Source organism: Coregonus clupeaformis, chromosome 28, assembly GCF_020615455.1.
Source record: "Coregonus clupeaformis isolate EN_2021a chromosome 28, ASM2061545v1, whole genome shotgun sequence".
Lineage (NCBI taxonomy): Eukaryota > Metazoa > Chordata > Actinopteri > Salmoniformes > Salmonidae > Coregonus > Coregonus clupeaformis.
Genome location: NC_059219.1, coordinates 15,060,030 through 15,076,977, shown reverse-complemented (window position 1 = coordinate 15,076,977; position 16,948 = coordinate 15,060,030).

Below are 16,948 nucleotides of genomic sequence, written 5' to 3'. Positions count from 1 at the left end.
GGCATGGAAAGCACCAGTAAGCCAGTGACTCAGCCCCCGTAATAGGGTCAGAGGCAGAGAATCCCAATGGAGAGACAGGAACTGGCCAGGCAGAGACTGCAAGGGCGGTTTGTCGCTCCAGTGCCTTTCCGTTCACCTTCGCACCCCTGGGCCAGACTACACTCAATCATAGGACCTACTGAAGAGATGAGTCTTCAGTAAAAACTTAAAGGTCGAGACCGAGTCTGCGTCTCTCACATGGATAGGCAGACCATTCCATAAAAATTGAGCTCTATAGGAGAAAGCCCTGCCTCCAGCTGTTTGCTTAGAAATTCTAGGGACAATAAGGAGGCCTGCGTCTTGTGACCGTAGCGTACGTGTAGGTATGTACAGCAGGACCAAATCGGAGAGATAGGTAGGAGCAAACCCATGTAATGCTTTGTAGGTTAGCAGTAAAATCTTGAAGTCAGCCCTAGCCTTAACAGGAAGCCAGAGGCTAGCACTGGAGTAATATGATCACATTTTTTGGTTCTAGTCAAGATTCTAGCAGCCGTGTTTAACACTAACTGAAGTTTATTCAGTGCTTTATCCGGGTAGCCGGAGAGTAGAGCATTACAGTAGTTTAATCTAGAAGTGACAAAAGCATGGATTAGCTTTTCTGCATCATTTTTGGACAAAAGGTTTCTGATTTTTGCAATGTTACAAAGATGGAAAAAAGCTGTCCTTGAAATATTCTTGATATGTTCGTCAAAAGAGAGATCAGGGTCCAGAGTAACGCCGAGGCCCTTCACAGTTTTTTTTTAGACGACTGTACAACCATCAAGATTAATTGTCAGATCAACAGAAGATCTCTTTGTTTCTTGGGACCTAGAACTAGCATCTCTGTTTTGTCCGAGTTTAAAAGTAAAAACTTTGCTGCCATCCACTTCCTTACGTCTGAAACACATGCTTCCAGGGTAGGCAATTTTGGGGCTTCACCATGTTTCATCGAAATGTAGAGCTGTGTGTTGTCCGCATAACAATGAAAGTTAACATTGTGTTTCCGAATGACATCACCAAGAGGTAAAATATATAGTGAAAACAATAGTCCTAAAACGGAACCTTGAGGAACACCGAAACATACAATTGATTTGTCAGAGGACAAACCATCCACAGAGACGAACTGATATCTTTCCGACAGATAAGATCTAAACCAGGCAAGAAGTTGTTCGTGTAGACCAATTAAGGTTTCCAATCTCTCCAAAAGAATGTGGTGATCGTTGGTTTCAAAAGCAGCACTAAGGTCTAGGAGCACGAGGACAGATGCAGAGCCTTGGTCTGATGCCATTAAAAGGTAATTTACCACCTTCACGAGTGCGGTCTCAGTGCTATGATGGGGTCTAAAACCAGACTGGAGCGTTTCGTATTAATTTTTTTTCTTCAGGAAGGCAGTGAGTTGCTGCGCAACAGCTTTTTCTAAAACATTTGAGTGGAATGGGAGATTCGATATAGGCCGATAGGTTTTTACATTTTCTGGGTCAAGGTTTGACTTTTTCAAGAGAGGCTTTATTACTGCCACTTTTAGTGAGTTTGGTACACATCCAGTGGATAGGGAGCCATTTATTATGTTCAACATAGGAGGGCCAAGCACAGGAAGTAGTTATTTCAGTAGTTTAGTTGGAATAGGGTCCAGTATGCAGCTTGAAGGTTTAGAGGCCATGACTATTTTCATGAATGTGTCAAGAGATATAGGATTCAAAAACTTGAGTGTCTCCATTGATCCTAGGTCCTGGCAGTTTTGTGCAGACTCAGGACAGCTGAGCTTTGGAGAAATACGCAGATTCAAAGAGGAGTCCGTAATTTGCTTTCTAATGATCATGATCTTTTCGTCGAATAAGTTTTCGTCATGAATTCATCACTGCTGAAGTGAAAGGCATCCTCTCTTGGGGAATGCTGCTTTTTAGTTAGCTTTGCGACAGTATCAAATAGAAATGTTGGATTGTTCTTATTCTCCTCAAGTATGTTGGAAAAATAGGATGATCGAGCAGCAGTGAGGGCTCTTCGATATTGCTCTGTACTTTCTTTCCAAGCTAGTAGGAAGACTTCCAGTTTGGTGGAGCGCCATTTCCGTTCCAATTTTCTGGAGGCTTGCTTCAGGGCACGGGTATTTTCTGTATACCAGGGAGCTAGTTTCCTGTGACAAATGTTTTTTGTTTTATGGTTTCGCCTGCATCTAGGATATTACGCAAGGTTAAATTTAGATCCTCAGTTCGGTCGTAAACTGATTTTTGTACTCCGACGTCCTTGAGCAATTGGAGGGGGGTCTGGAAGGGCCTCTAGGAATCTTTGGGTTGTCCGAGAATTTATAGCACGGCTTTTGATTGTCCTTGGTTGGGGTCTGAGCAGATGATTTGTTGCGTTGGCAAACGTAATAAAATGGTGGTCCGATAGTCCAGGGTTATGAGAAAAAACATTTATATCCACAATATTTATTCCACGGAACAAAACTAGATCCAGGGTATGACTGTGGCAATGAGTAGGTCCATAGACATGTTGGACAAAACCAACTTACTTACTTACTTACTTTATTGTCCCCATGGGGAAATTTTGTTGCAGTGTCATGTACACATTTAAAGTGGCGTTAAATACAAAACAAGATTGACAATACAACTTTCAATAACAGTCACGCACCAATAAAAGTAAGAAATAAGAAATAAAACATTTAAAACATTTAAAACAAAGACTAGCCTGCTGGCCTTACGGGGTCAATGGGAACATTTGCCCGAGCTATTTAAGAGGGATATCACACCTGGCACAAATGATTGTCTCGTTCTATTTTTCCTGCTGAGGGGTGCCCTATACCTACGCCCAGAGGGGAGTAATTCAATGTCCAGGTACAGGGGGTGACTTGGGTCTAAAATTATTTTGTGAGCCTTACGGAGGGCCCTGACCTTAAAGATCTCATCCAGGCCTGTCTGTTTGACTCCAAGTACCTTACTTGCTGTGGTAATAATCCTTCTCAGCATGTTTCTCTGACTGACTGAGTCGATGATGGCTCCGAAAGCCTTTTGGAGTGGGTCTGTGGACTTTTCCATGTGAATATTAAAGTCACCAACAATTTTTATATTATCTGCCATGACTGCAAGGTCCGATGGGAATTCAGGGAACTCAGTGAGGAACTCTGTATACGGCCCAGGATGCCTGTAAACAGTACCTATAAAAAGTGATTGAGTAGGCTGCATAGATTTCATGACTAGAAGCTCAAAATACGAAAACACAGTCATTTTTGGGGGGGGGTAAATTTACATTTGCTATCGTAAATGTTAGCAACACCTCCGCCTTTGCGGGATGCGCGGGGGATATGGTCACTAGTGTAACCAGGAGGAGAGGCCTCATTTAACACAGTAAATTCATCAGGCTTAAGCCATGTTTCAGTCAGGCCAATCACATCAAGATTATGATCAGTGATTAGTTAATTGACCATAACTGCCTTGGAAGTGAGGGATCTAACATTAAGTAGCCCTATTTTGAGATGTGAGAGATCACAATCTCTTTCAATAATGACAGGAATGGAGGAGGTCTTTATTCCAGTGAGATTGCTAAGGCAAACACTGCCATGTTTAGTTTTGCTCAACCTAGATCGAGGCACAGACACGGTCTCAATGGGGATAGCTGAGCTTGCTACACTGACTGTGCTAGTGGCAGACTCCACTAAATTGGCAGGTATGTTCTCTATGTGGTTAACCTCTACGGGATCCGTGTCCCTGTACCGGGACGGTTGCTGCTCAATATGCGATATGTGACTATAATGGTAAACAACGCCAACTTTCCGGGACATAGACATGTCTTATACGGTCAGAAAGCTTAAATTCTTGTTAATCTAACTGCAGTGTCCAATTTACAGTAGCTATTACAGCAAGAAAATACCATGCTATTGTTTGAGGATAGTGCACAACAAAACACTTTTGTCACGGCAACTGGTCTGGTACATTCACCTCTGAAGGTAAATAATGTACATTCACTAATCTTGCTCTTATTTGTCATCCTGAGGGTCCCAAAGAAAAAATGTAGCACAGTTTTGTTTGATAAAATCTATTTTTATATTCAAATGTAGGAACTGGGTTCTACAGTTTGATCCCCTGCTGTCTCTGGCTCTGAACAATTCTGAAAATGTGGGAAAACTCCTGGCATACATGATACAAAATATTGTGTAGTATTGTAATTCTTCACTAGATCAGTCTTAAACTTTGCACACATAATGCTGCCATCTTGTGGACAAAATCAAAATTACACAGATTCCTTCATCACTGTCTCAAATCAAATAAAATCAAATTGTATTGGTCACATGCGCCGAATACAACAGGTGCAGACATTACAGTGAAATGCTTACTTACAGCCCTTAACCAACAGTGCATTTATTTTTAACAAAAAAAGTAAAAATAAAACAACAACAAAAAAAGTGTTGAGAAAAAAAAGAGCAGAAGTAAAATAAAATAACAGTAGGGAGGCTATATATACAGGGGGGTACCGTTGCAGAGTCAATGTGCTGGGGCACCGGCTAGTTGAGGTAGTTGAGGTAATATGTACATGTGGGTAGAGTTAAAGTGACTATGCATAAATAATTAACAGAGTAGCAGCAGCGTAAAAAGGATGGGGTGGGGGGCAGTGCAAATAGTCTGGGTAGCCATGATTAGCTGTTCAGGAGTCTTATGGCTTGGGGGTAGAAGCTGTTGAGAAGTCTTTTGGACCTAGACTTGGCACTCCGGTACCGCTTGCCGTGCGGTAGCAGAGAGAACAGTCTATGACTAGGGTGGCTGGAGTCTTTGACAATTTTGAGGGCCTTCCTCTGACACCGCCTGGTATAGAGGTCCTGGATGGCAGGAAGCTTGCCTTGCGGTCAGAGGCCAAGCAGTTGCCATACCAGGCGGTGATGCAACCAGTCAGGATGCTCTCGATGGTGCAGCTGTATAATTTTTTGAGGATCTGAGGACCCATGCCAAATCTTTTCAGTCTCCTGAGGGGGAATAGGCTTTGTCGTGCCCTCTTCACGACTGTCTTGGTGTGTTTGGACCATGATAGTTCGTTGGTGATGTGGACACCAAGGAACTTGAAGCTCTCAACCTGTTCCACTACAGCCCCGTCGATGAGAATGGGGGCGTGCTCAGTCCTCTTTTTTTTCCTGTAGTCCACAATCATCTCCTTTGTCTTGGTCACGTTGAGGGAGAGGTTGTTGTCCTGGCACCACACGGCCAGGTCTCTGACCTCCTCCCTATAGGCTGTCTCATCATTGTCGTCGGCAAACTTAATGATGGTGTTGGAGTCGTGCCTGGCCATGCAGTCATGGGTGAACAGAGAGTACAGGAGGGGACTGAGCACGCACCCCTGAGGGGCCCCCGTGTTGAGGATCAGTGTGGCAGATGTGTTGTCTGGCCTTTCTCTTGCATTTCAAAGATGATGTAAAAAAATAAACAAAAATTGTTGGTTTGTATTGTCTTTTACCAGATCTAATGTGTTATATTCTTCTACATTCATTTCTCATTTCCACAAACTTCAAAGTGTGTCCTTTCAAATGGTACCAAGAATATGCATATCCTTGCTTCAGGTCCTGAGCTAAAGGCAGTTAGATTTGGGTATGTCATTTTAGGCAAACATTTTCAAGTAACCAAACACACATTAATGGAATCAGGTAAGTATTGTTTACGGCGGAGCCCGGCGAAGCACGAGGCTAGCTAGCTAGCGGGTAGCTACTGGTAACGTTTATTGGTAATTATCTGTTTAGTGCAACGGTGGAGAGTTGTTTCCAATGTTAATGTGCCAGCTAGCCAACGTTTAATTTTTGCTGCGTTATGAAAGGAACTAGACACGGACATGAATTATCTGTTTAGTGTGTTAACACACTCTTGGTAGTTTGTTGTAACCAAGTATTGGTGCTAAACTGTGTGTTATTGGATGCTAGCATGCTAGTTAGCTATGGCGTCATAGCTAGGCATCGTGGGCTGTTGTGGGTAGTTACTGTAGGTTGGCATTGTTTTTCGGCGGTGCCGGGAGTAGCACGAAGCTAGCTAGCTAGCCGTTCTTCAAACAAAGTCAACACAGTGGCCATTGCTAGCTAGCCAACACGACCAGCTAGCTGTACTGTAGTAGCTAAAATACAATATATCTGTGCTAGCTAGCCAACGTTTAATTATTGCTGCGTTATGATAGGAACTAGACACGGACACGAATTATCTGCTTAGTGTGTTAACACACTATTGGTGGTTTGTTGTGACCAAGTGTTGGTGCGAAACGGTGTGTTATTGGATGCTAGCATGCTAGTTAGCTATGGTGTCATAGTTAGCTAGCTGAATAAAGTGGGTTGAGTCTATTCCTTTAAACATTGAACCGCTGTGGTTCACAACAATTCTGATTTCTAAAGGTGGAAGTTGGTAGAGTTTTTGTTCGGGTGGTTCAGTGAAACAATTATAGTTTCTGAGGTAGAAGTTTTTGGTGAGAGGGCCCTGCTCTCTCCTCTCCCTGATGTTTAGCTCATTTCATTCCGATCTCCTCTGCATTATTGTAGCCATTTGCTACAGCCTGTCAACTATGCCTCTGCCTATCCCTGTTCTCTCTTCTCTGCACAGGCTACACAAACGCCCCACACCGCGTGGCTGCTGCCTCTCTAACCTGGTGGTCCCTGCACGCACCCCACACCTGGAGTTCCAGGTCTCAGGCAGCCTCTGGAACTGCCGTTCTGCTGCCAACAAAGCTGACTTCATCCCAGCCTATGCTAACCTCCAGTCCCTCGACTTCCTGGCGCTGACGGAAACATGGATTACCACTGAAAACACTGCTACTCCTACTGCTCTCTCCTCGTCTGACCATGTGTTCTCGCATACCCCGAGAGCATCTGGTCAGAGGGGTGGTGGCACAGGAATCCTCATCTCTCCCAAGTGGACATTCTCAATTTTTCCCCTAACCCATCTGTCTATCTCCTCATTTGAATTCCATGCTGTCACAGTCACTAGCCCATTTAAGCTTAATATCCTTGTCATCTATCGCCCTCCAGGTTCCCTTGGAGAGTTCATCAATGAGCTTGACGCCTTGATAAGTTCCTTTCCTGAGGATGGCTCACCCCTCACAGTTTTGGGGGATTTCAACCTCCCTATGTCCACATTTGACTCATTTCTCTCTGCCTCCTTCTTTCCACTTCTCTCCTCTTTTGACCTCACCCTCTCACCGTCCCCCCTACTCACAAGGCAGGCAATACGCTTGACCTCATCTTTACTAGATGCTGCTCTTCTACTAATCTCACTGCAACTCCCCTCCATGTCTCCGACCACTACTTTGTTTCCTTTTCTCTCTCGCTCTCCTCCCACACTACTCACTCTGCCCCTACACAGATGGTAATGCGACGCCGCAACCTTCGCTCTCTCTCTCCCACTACTCTCTCCTCTTCCATCCTATCATCTCTTCCCTCTGCTCAATCCTTCTCCCTCCAATCTCCTGATTCTGCCTCCTCAACCCTCCTCTCCTCCCTTTCTGCATCCTTTGACTCTCTGTGTCCCCTATCCTCCCGGCCGGCTCGGTCCTCCCCTCCAGCTCCGTGGCTTGATGACTCATTGCGAGCTCACAGAACAGAGCTCCGGGCAGGCGGAGCGGAAATAGAAGAAAACTAAACTCCCTGCCGACCTGGCATCTTTTCACTCCCTCCTCTCTACATTTTCTTCATCTGTTTCTGCTGCTAAGGCCACTTTCTACCACTCTAAATTCCAAGCATCTGCCTCTAACCCTAGGAAGCTCTTTGCCACTTTTTCCTCCCTGCTGAATCTGTGGATGACTTCGTCAACCACTTTGAAAAGAAGGTTGACGACATCCGATCCTCGTTTGTTAAGTCTAATGACACTGCTGGTCCTACTCACACTGCCCTACCCTATGCTTTGACTTCTTTCTCCCCTCTCTCTCCAGATAAAATCCTGCGACTTGTGACTGCAGGCCGCCCAACAACCTGCCCGCTTGACCCCATCCCCTCCTCTCTTCTCCAGACCATCTCCGGTGACCTTCTCCCCTACCTCACCTCGCTGATCAACTCATCCTTGACCGCTGGCCATGTCCCTTCCGTCTTCAAGAGAGCGAGAGTTGCTCCCCTTCTCAAAAAACCAACACTCGATCCCACTGATGTCAACAACTACAGACCAGTATCCCTTCTTTCTTTTCTATCCAAAACTATTGAGCGTGCCGTCTTTAGCCAACTCTCTTGTTATCTCTCTCAGAATGACCTTCTTGAAACCAGTCAGGTTTCAGGACTGGTCATTCAACTGAGACTGCTCTTCTCTGTGTCACGGAGGCTCTCCTCACTGCTAAAGCAAACTCTCTCTCCTCTGCTCTTGTCCTTCTAGACCTGTCTGCTGCCTTTGATACTGTGAACCATCAGATCCTCCTCTCCACCCTCTCCGAGCTGGGCATCTCCGGCGCGGCTCACTCCTGGATTGCGTCCTACCTGACCGGTCGCTCCTACCAAGTGGCGTGGCGAGAAGCTGTCTCCGCACCACGTGCTCTCACCACTGGTGTCCCCCAGGGCTCAGTTCTAGGCCCTCTCCTTTTCTCCCTATACACCAAGTCACTTGGCTCTGTCATATCCTCACATGGCCTCTCCTATCATTGCTACGCTGACGATACACAACTAATCTTCTCCTTTCCCCCTTCTGATAACCAGGTGGCGAATCGCATCTCTGCATGTCTGGCAGACATATCAGTATGGATGACGGATCACCACCTCAAGCTGAACCCTGGCAAGACGGAGCTGCTCTTCCTCCCGGGGAAGGACTGCCCGTTCCATGATCTCGCCATCACGGTTGACAACTCCGTTGTGTCCTCCTCCCAGAGTGCGAAGAGCCTTGGCGTGACCCTGGACAACACCCTGTCGTTCTCCGCTAACATCAAGGCGGTGACCCGCTCCTGCAGGTTCATGCTCTACAACATTCGGAGAGTACGACCCTGCCTTACACAGGAAGCGGCACAGGTCCTAATCCAGGCACTTGTCATCTCCCATCTGGACTACTGCAACTCGCTGTTGGCTGGCCTCCCTGCCTGTGCCATTAAACCCCTACAACTCATCCAGAATGCCGCAGCCCGTCTGGTGTTCAACCTTCCCAAGTTCTCTCACGTCACCCCCCTCCTCCGCACACTCCACTGGCTTCCAGTTGAAGCTCGCATCCGTAACAAGACCATGGTGCTTGCCTATGGAGCAGTGAGGGGAACGGCACCTCTGTACCTTCGGGCTCTGATCAGTCCCTACACCCAAACGAGGGCATTGCGTTCATCCACCTCTGGCCTGCTGGCTCCCCTTCCTCTGCGGAAGCATAGTTCCCGCTCAGCCCAGTCAAAACTGTTCGCTGCTCTGGCACCCCAATGGTGGAACAAGCTCCCTCACGACGCCAGGACAGCGGAGTCACTCACCACCTTCCGGAGACATTTGAAACCCCCACCTCTTTAAGGATTACCTGGGATAGGATAAAGTAATCCTTCTCCCCCCCCCCCCCCCACCCCCAAAAAAAAATTGTGAAGTGGTTTTCCCACTGGCTATAGGGTGAATGCACCAATTTGTGAGTCGCTCTGGATTAGAGCGTCTGCTAAATGACGTAAATGTGCCCTTGAGCAAGGCACTTAACCCTAATTGCTCCTGTAAGTCGCTCTGGATAAGAGCGTCTGCTAAATGACTAAAATGTAATGTAATGAATCAGATATGCAGTCATGAGTCATAATAAGAGAGGGTTTCAAAATAAATAGTAATTAACAATGTGTGAAGGCAGTGGAAAGGTCAATTGAAGGGCAGTTGTCCATTTCCTATAGGTCATTGTAGACAGATAACAACCAAAGTATTGCTCCGCCGCATGAAGGGGAGATATAGTGAGTATAGTTTACAGCAAACAGAGTTTAGAATCTGAAAACAGATTGGCCCTCACTGTATTTGGCTGGCAGGGCTGGTTGTCAATGGTTGTTATGAACAAATATAATTCTACAGAATTTGTTGGTGGTTCAATGGTGTGCACTTGCCTCATCTAAAGTAGGCTTACATGTGTCTCTGCAAATAACAATAATAATTTCTCAAAGATACTGACTGCTCCCTAATTTACATTAGTTTCTTCAAGAAAGAATCCTCCAGTGGAAGGAGTGTTGGCAACAGTAAGTATGAGTTCTGTGTCTCACATGCATCCATTGATTTAGTAAATTAATAATTGATGTACACTACCTGTCAAACGTTTGGACACACCTACTCATTCAAGGCTTTTTCTTTATTTTTACTATTTTTTACATTGTAAAATAATAGTGAAGACATCAAAACTATGAAATAACACATATGGAATCATGTAGTAAACAAAAACGTGTTAAACCAATCAAATTATATTTTATATTTGAGATTCTTCAAATAGCCACCCTTTGCCTTGATGACAGCTTTGCACACTCTTGGCATTCTCTCAACCAACTTCACCTGGAATGCTTTTCCAACAGTCTTGAAGGAGTTCCCACATATGCTGAACACTTGTTGGCTGCTTTTCATTCACTCTGCGGTCCCACTCATCCCAAACCATCTCAACTGGGTTGAGGTTGGGGGATAGTGGAGGCCAGGTCATCTGATGCAGCACTCCATCACTCTCCTTCTTGGTAAAATAGCCCTTATACAGCCTGGAGGTGTGTTGGGTCATTGTCCTGTTGAAAAACAAATGATAGTCCCACTAAGCCCAAACCGTATCGCTGCAGAATGCTGTGGTTGCCATGCTGGTTAAGTATGCCTTGAATTCTAAATAAATCACAGACAGTGTCGCCAGCAAAGCACCCCCACACCATAACACCTCCTACTCCATGCTTTATGGTGGGAAATACACATGCAGAGATCATCCGTTCACCCACACCGCGTCTCACAAAGACATGGCGGTCGGAACCAAAAATCTCAAATTTGGATTCCAGACCAAAGGACAAATTTCCACCGGTCTAATGTCCATTGCTCGTGTTTCTTGGCCCAAGCAGGTCTGTTCTTCTTATTGGTGTCCTTTAGCAGTGGTTTCTTTGCAGAAATTCTACCATGAAGGCGTGATTCACACAGTCCCCTCTGAACAGTTGATGTTGCGATGTGTCTGTTACTTGAACTCTGTGAAGCATTTATTTGGGCTGCAGTTTCTGAGGCTGGTACAGTGGGGGAAAAAAGTATTTAGTCAGCCACCAATTGTGCAAGTTCTCCCACTTAAAAAGATGAGAGAGGCCTGTAATTTTCATCATAGGTACACGTCAACTATGACAGACAAAATGAGAAAAAAAATCCAGAAAATCAGATTGTAGGATTTTTTATGAATTTATTTGCAAATTATGGTGGAAAATAAGTATTTGGTCAATAACAAAAGTTTCTCAATACTTTGTTATATACTCTTTGTTGGCAATGACACAGGTCAAACGTTTTCTGTATGTCTTTACAAGGTTTTCACACACTGTTGCTGGTATTTTGGCCCATTCCTCCATGCAGATCTCCTCTAGAGCAGTGATGTTTTGGGGCTGTCGCTGGGCAACACAGACTTTCAACTCCCTCCAAAGATTTTCTATGGGGTTGAGATCTGGAGACTGGCTAGGCCACTCCAGGACCTTGAAATGCTTCTTACGAAGCCACTCCCTCGTTGCCCGGGCGGTGTGTTTGGGATCATTGTCATGCTGAAAGACCCAGCCACGTTTCATCTTCAATGCCCTTGCTGATGGAAGGAGGTTTTCAATCAAAATCTCACGATACATGGCCCCATTCATTCTTTCCTTTACATGGATCAGTCGTCCTGGTCCCTTTGCAGAAAAACAGCCCCAAAGCATGATGTTTCCACCCCCATGCTTCACAGTAGGTATGGTGTTCTTTGGATGCAACTCAGCATTCTTTGTCCTCCAAACACGACGAGTTGAGTTTTTACCAAAAAGTTATATTTTGGTTTCATCTGACCATATGACATTCTCCCAATCCTCTTCTGGATCATCCAAATGCACTCTAGCAAACTTCAGACGGGCCTGGACATGTACTGGCTTAAGCAGGGGGACACGTCTGCACTGCAGGATTTGAGTCCCTGGCGGCGTAGTGTGTTACTGATGATAGGCTTTGTTACTTTGGTCCCAGCTCTCTGCAGGTCATTCACTAGGTCCCCCCGTGTGGTTCTGTGATTTTTGCTCACCATTCTTGTGATCATTTTGACCCCACGGGGTGAGATCTTACGTGGAGCCCCAGATCGAGGGAGATTATCAGTGGTCTTGTATGTCTTCCATTTCCTAATAATTGCTCCCACAGTTGATTTCTTCAAACCAAGCTGCTTACCTATTGCAGATTCAGTCTTCCCAGCCTGGTGCAGGTCTACAATTTTGTTTCTGGTGTCCTTTGACAGCTCTTTGGTCTTGGCCATAGTGGAGTTTGGAGTGTGACTGTTTGAGGTTGTGGACAGGTGTCTTTTATACTAATAACAAGTTCAAACAGGTGCCATTAATACAGGTAACGAGTGGAGGACAGAGGAGCCTCTTAAAGAAGAAGTTACAGGTCTGTGAGAGCCAGAAATCTTGCTTGTTTGTTGGTGACCAAATACTTATTTTACACCATAATTTGCAAATAAATTCATTAAAAATCCTACAATGTGATTTTCTGGATTTCCTTTTCTCAATTTGTCTGTCATAGTTGACGTGTACCTATGATGAAAATTACAGGCATCTCTCATCTTTTTAAGTGGGAGAACTTGCACAATTGGTGGCTGACTAAATACTTTTTTCCCCCACTGTAACTCTAATGAACTTCTCCTCTGCAGCAGAGGTAACTCTGGGTCTTCCATTCCTGTGGCGGTCCTCATTATAGCCAGTTTCATGATAGCGCTTGATGGTTTTTGCGACTGCACATGAAGAAACTTTAAACGTTCTTAATTTTCCGTATTGACTGACCTTCATGTCTTAAAGTAATGATGGACTGTTGTTTCTCTTTCCTTATGTGAGCTGTTCTTGCCATAATATGGACTTGGTCTTTTACCAAATAGGGCTATCTTCTGTATACCCGCCCTACCTTGTCACAACACAACTGATTGGCTCAAACGCATTAAGAAGGAAAGAAATTCCACAAATTAACTTTTAAGAAGGCACACCTGTTAATTGAAATGCATTCCAGGTGACTACCTTATGTAGCTGGTTGAGAGAATGCCAAGAGTGTGCAAAGCTGTCATCAAGGCAAAGGGTGGCTACTTTGAAGAATCTCAAATATAAAACATATTTTGATTTGTTTAACACTTAATTGGTTACTACACGATTCCACGTGTTATTTCATAGTTTTGATGTCTTCACTATTATTCTACAATGTTGAAAATAGTAAAAAATAAAGAAAAACCCTTGAATGAGTAGGTGTGTCCAAACTGTTTACTGGTACTGTATATGCCCACCTGATGACCTTCTGGCCTACATTTACTTCTGCTCTATCTACTACCACTCTCTAATAGTAAATGGATCTCCATATCTCTACCCACTGGGCACACACTGGTTGAATCAACGTTGTTTCCACGTCATTTCAATGAAATTACGTTGAATCAATGCGGAATAGATGTTGAATTGACATATGTGCCCAATGGGTAGTTCCCAGCTCTCTAAATAAATAATTTCCTCTGTCTACGTGGGCAAACAATCTCTCTGCTCCTGCTTACCATAATTTTCTACACAGACACACAAAATATTAACAAATGATAACCTACTAATGTTAAGCATCATGCCTGTAATCTAAGGCAATGCTTTCAATGAAGGTGTGAGTATAGACACTCAAAGTTAATCAGCGCTTCAGGACTGTGAAGCCTAAATACTGTAAACTACAGCCCCATCTCTAACTGCAGTTTGTGTGTCATTTAAACAGGTACAAGCTCTGCTAACGGAGGGGGACCAGGAGGAAACCAGGTACTATGCACTGTCATGTCATGTATTTCGGTTTTCATAGCTTCCATAGTACATTTGTGTATCTCTCCCAAGTGGACATTCTACATTTTTCCCCTAACCCATCTGTCTATCTCCTCATTTGAATTCCATGCTGTCACAGTCACTAGCCCATTTAAGCTTAATATCCTTGTCATCTATTGCCCTCCAGGTTCCCTTGGAGAGTTCATCAATGAGCTTGACGCCTTGATAAGTTCCTTTCCTGAGGATGGCTCACCCCTCACAGTTCTGGGGGATTTCAACCTTTCCACTCCTCTCCTCTTTTGACCTCACCCTCTCACCGTCCCCCCCTACTCACAAGGCAGGCAATACGCTTGACCTCATCTTTACTAGATGCTGTTCTTCTACTAATCTCAAATGCAACTCCCCTCCATGTCTCCGACCACTACTTTGTATCCTTTTCTCTCTCGCTCTCCTCCAACACTACTCACTCTTCCCCTACACAGATGGTAATGCGCCGTCGCAACCTTCACTCTCTCTCTCCCGCTACTCTCTCCTCTTCCATCCTATCATCTCTTCCCTCTGCTCAATCCTTCTCCCTCCAATCTCCTGATTCTGCCTCCTCAACCCTCCTCTCCTCCCTTTCTGCATCCTTTGACTGTCTATGTCCCCTATCCTCCCGGCCGGCTCGGTCCTCCCCTCCAGCTCCGTGGCTTGATGACTCATTGCGAGCTCACAGAACAGAGCTCCGGGCAGCTGAGCAGAAATGGAAGAAAACTAGACTCCCTGCGGACCTGGCATCTTTTCACTCCCTCCTCTCTACATTTTCTTCATCTGTTTCTGCTGCTAAGGCCACATTCTACCACGCTAAATTCCAAGCATCTGCCTCTAACCCTAGGAAGCTCTTTGCCACATTCTCCTCCCTGCTGAATCCCCCCCCTCCTCCCTCTCTGTGGATGACTTCGTCAACCACTTTGAAAAGAAGGTTGACGACATCCGATCCTCGTTTGTTAAGTCAAATGACACTGCTGGTCCTGCTCACACTGCCCTACCCTATGCTTTGACTTCTTTCTCCCCTCTCTCTCCAGATAAAATCTTGCGATTTGTGACTGCAGGTCGCCCAACAACCTGCCCGCTTGACCCTATCCCCTCCTCTCTTCTCCAGACCATGTCCGGTGACCTTCTCCCCTACCTCACCTCGCTGATCAACTCATCCTTGACCGCTGGCTATGTCTCTTCCGTCTTCAAGAGAGCGAGAGTTGCACCCCTTCTCAAAAAACCAACACTCGATCCCTCTGATGTCAACAACTACAGACCAGTATCCCTTCTTTCTTTTCTCTCCAAAACTATTGAGCGTGCCGTCTTTAGCCAACTCTCTTGCTATCTCTCTCAGAATTACCTTCTTGATCCAAACCAGTCAGGTTTCAAGACTGGTCATTCAACTGAGACTGCTCTTCTCTGTGTCACGGAGGCTCTCCGCATTGCTAAAGCTAACTCTCTCTCCTCTGCTCTTGTCCTTCTAGACCTGTCTGCTGCCTTTGATACTGTGAACCATCAGATCCTCCTCTCCACCCTCTCCGAGCTGGGCATCTCTGGCGCGGCTCACTCTTGGATTGCGTCCTACCTGACCGGTCGCTCCCTACCAAGTGGCGTGGCGAAGCTGTCTCCGCACCACGTGCTCTCACCACTGGTGTCCCCCAGGGCTCAGTTCTAGGCCCTCTCCTATTCTCGCTATACACCAAGTCACTTGGCTCTGTCATATCCTCACATGGCCTCTCCTATCATTGCTACGCTGACGACACACAACTAATCTTCTCCTTTCCCCCTTCTGATAACCAGGTGGCGAATCGCATCTCTGCATGTCTGGCAGACATAACAGTATGGATGACGGATCACCACCTCAAGCTGAACCTTGGCAAGACGGAGCTGCTCTTCCTCCCGGGGAAGGACTGCCTGTTCCATGATCTCGCCATCACGGTTGACAACTCCGTTGTGTCCTCCTCCCAGAGTGCGAAGAGCCTTGGCGTGACCCTGGACAACACCCTGTCGTTCTCCGCTAACATCAAGGCTGTGACCCGATCCTGTAGGTTCATGCTCTACAACATTCGGAGCGTACGACCCTGCCTTACACAGGAAGTGGCACAGGTCCTAATCCAGGCACTTGTCATATCCCGTCTGCATTACAGCAACTCGCTGTTGGCTGGGCTCCCTGCCTGTGCCATTAAACCCCTACAACTCATCCAGAATGCCGCAGCCCGTCTGGTGTTCAACCTTCCCAAGTTCTCTCACGTCACCTCCCACCTCCGCACACTCCACTGGCTTCCAGTTGAAGCTCGCATCCGTTACAAGACCATGGTGCTTGCCTATGGAGCAGTGAGGGGAACGGCACCTCTGTACCTTCGGGCTCTGATCAGTCCCTACACCCAAACGAGGGCATTGCGTTCATCCACCTCTGGCCTGCTGGCTCCCCTTCCTCTGCGGAAGCATAGTTCCCGCTCAGCCCAGTCAAAACTGTTCGCTGCTCTGGCACCCCAATGGTGGAACAAGCTCCCTCACGACGCCAGGACAGCGGAGTCACTCACCACCTTCCGGAGACATTTGAAACCCCACCTCTTTAAGGATTACCTGGGATAGGATAAAGTAATCCTTCTACCCCCCCCAAAAAAAATTGTGAAGTGGTTTTCCCACTGGCTATAGGGTGAATGCACCAATTTGTGACTCGCTCTGGATTAGAGCGTCTGCTAAATGACGTAAATGTGCCCTTGAGCAAGGCACTTAACCCTAATTGCTCCTGTAAGTCGCTCTGGATAAGAGCGTCTGCCAAATGACTAAAATGTAATGTAAATGTTCTCTCACGTCACCCCCCTCCTCCACACACTCCACTGGCTTCCAGTTGAAGCTCGCATCTGTTACAAGACCATGGTGCTTGCCTATGGAGCTGTGAGGGGAACGGCACCTCCGTACCTTCAGGCTCTGATCAGTCCCTACACCCAAACGAGGGCATTGCGTTCATCCACCTCTGGCCTGCTGGCTCCCCTTCCTCTGCGGAAGCATAGTTCCCGCTCAGCCCAGTCAAAACTGTTCGCTGCTCTGGCACCCC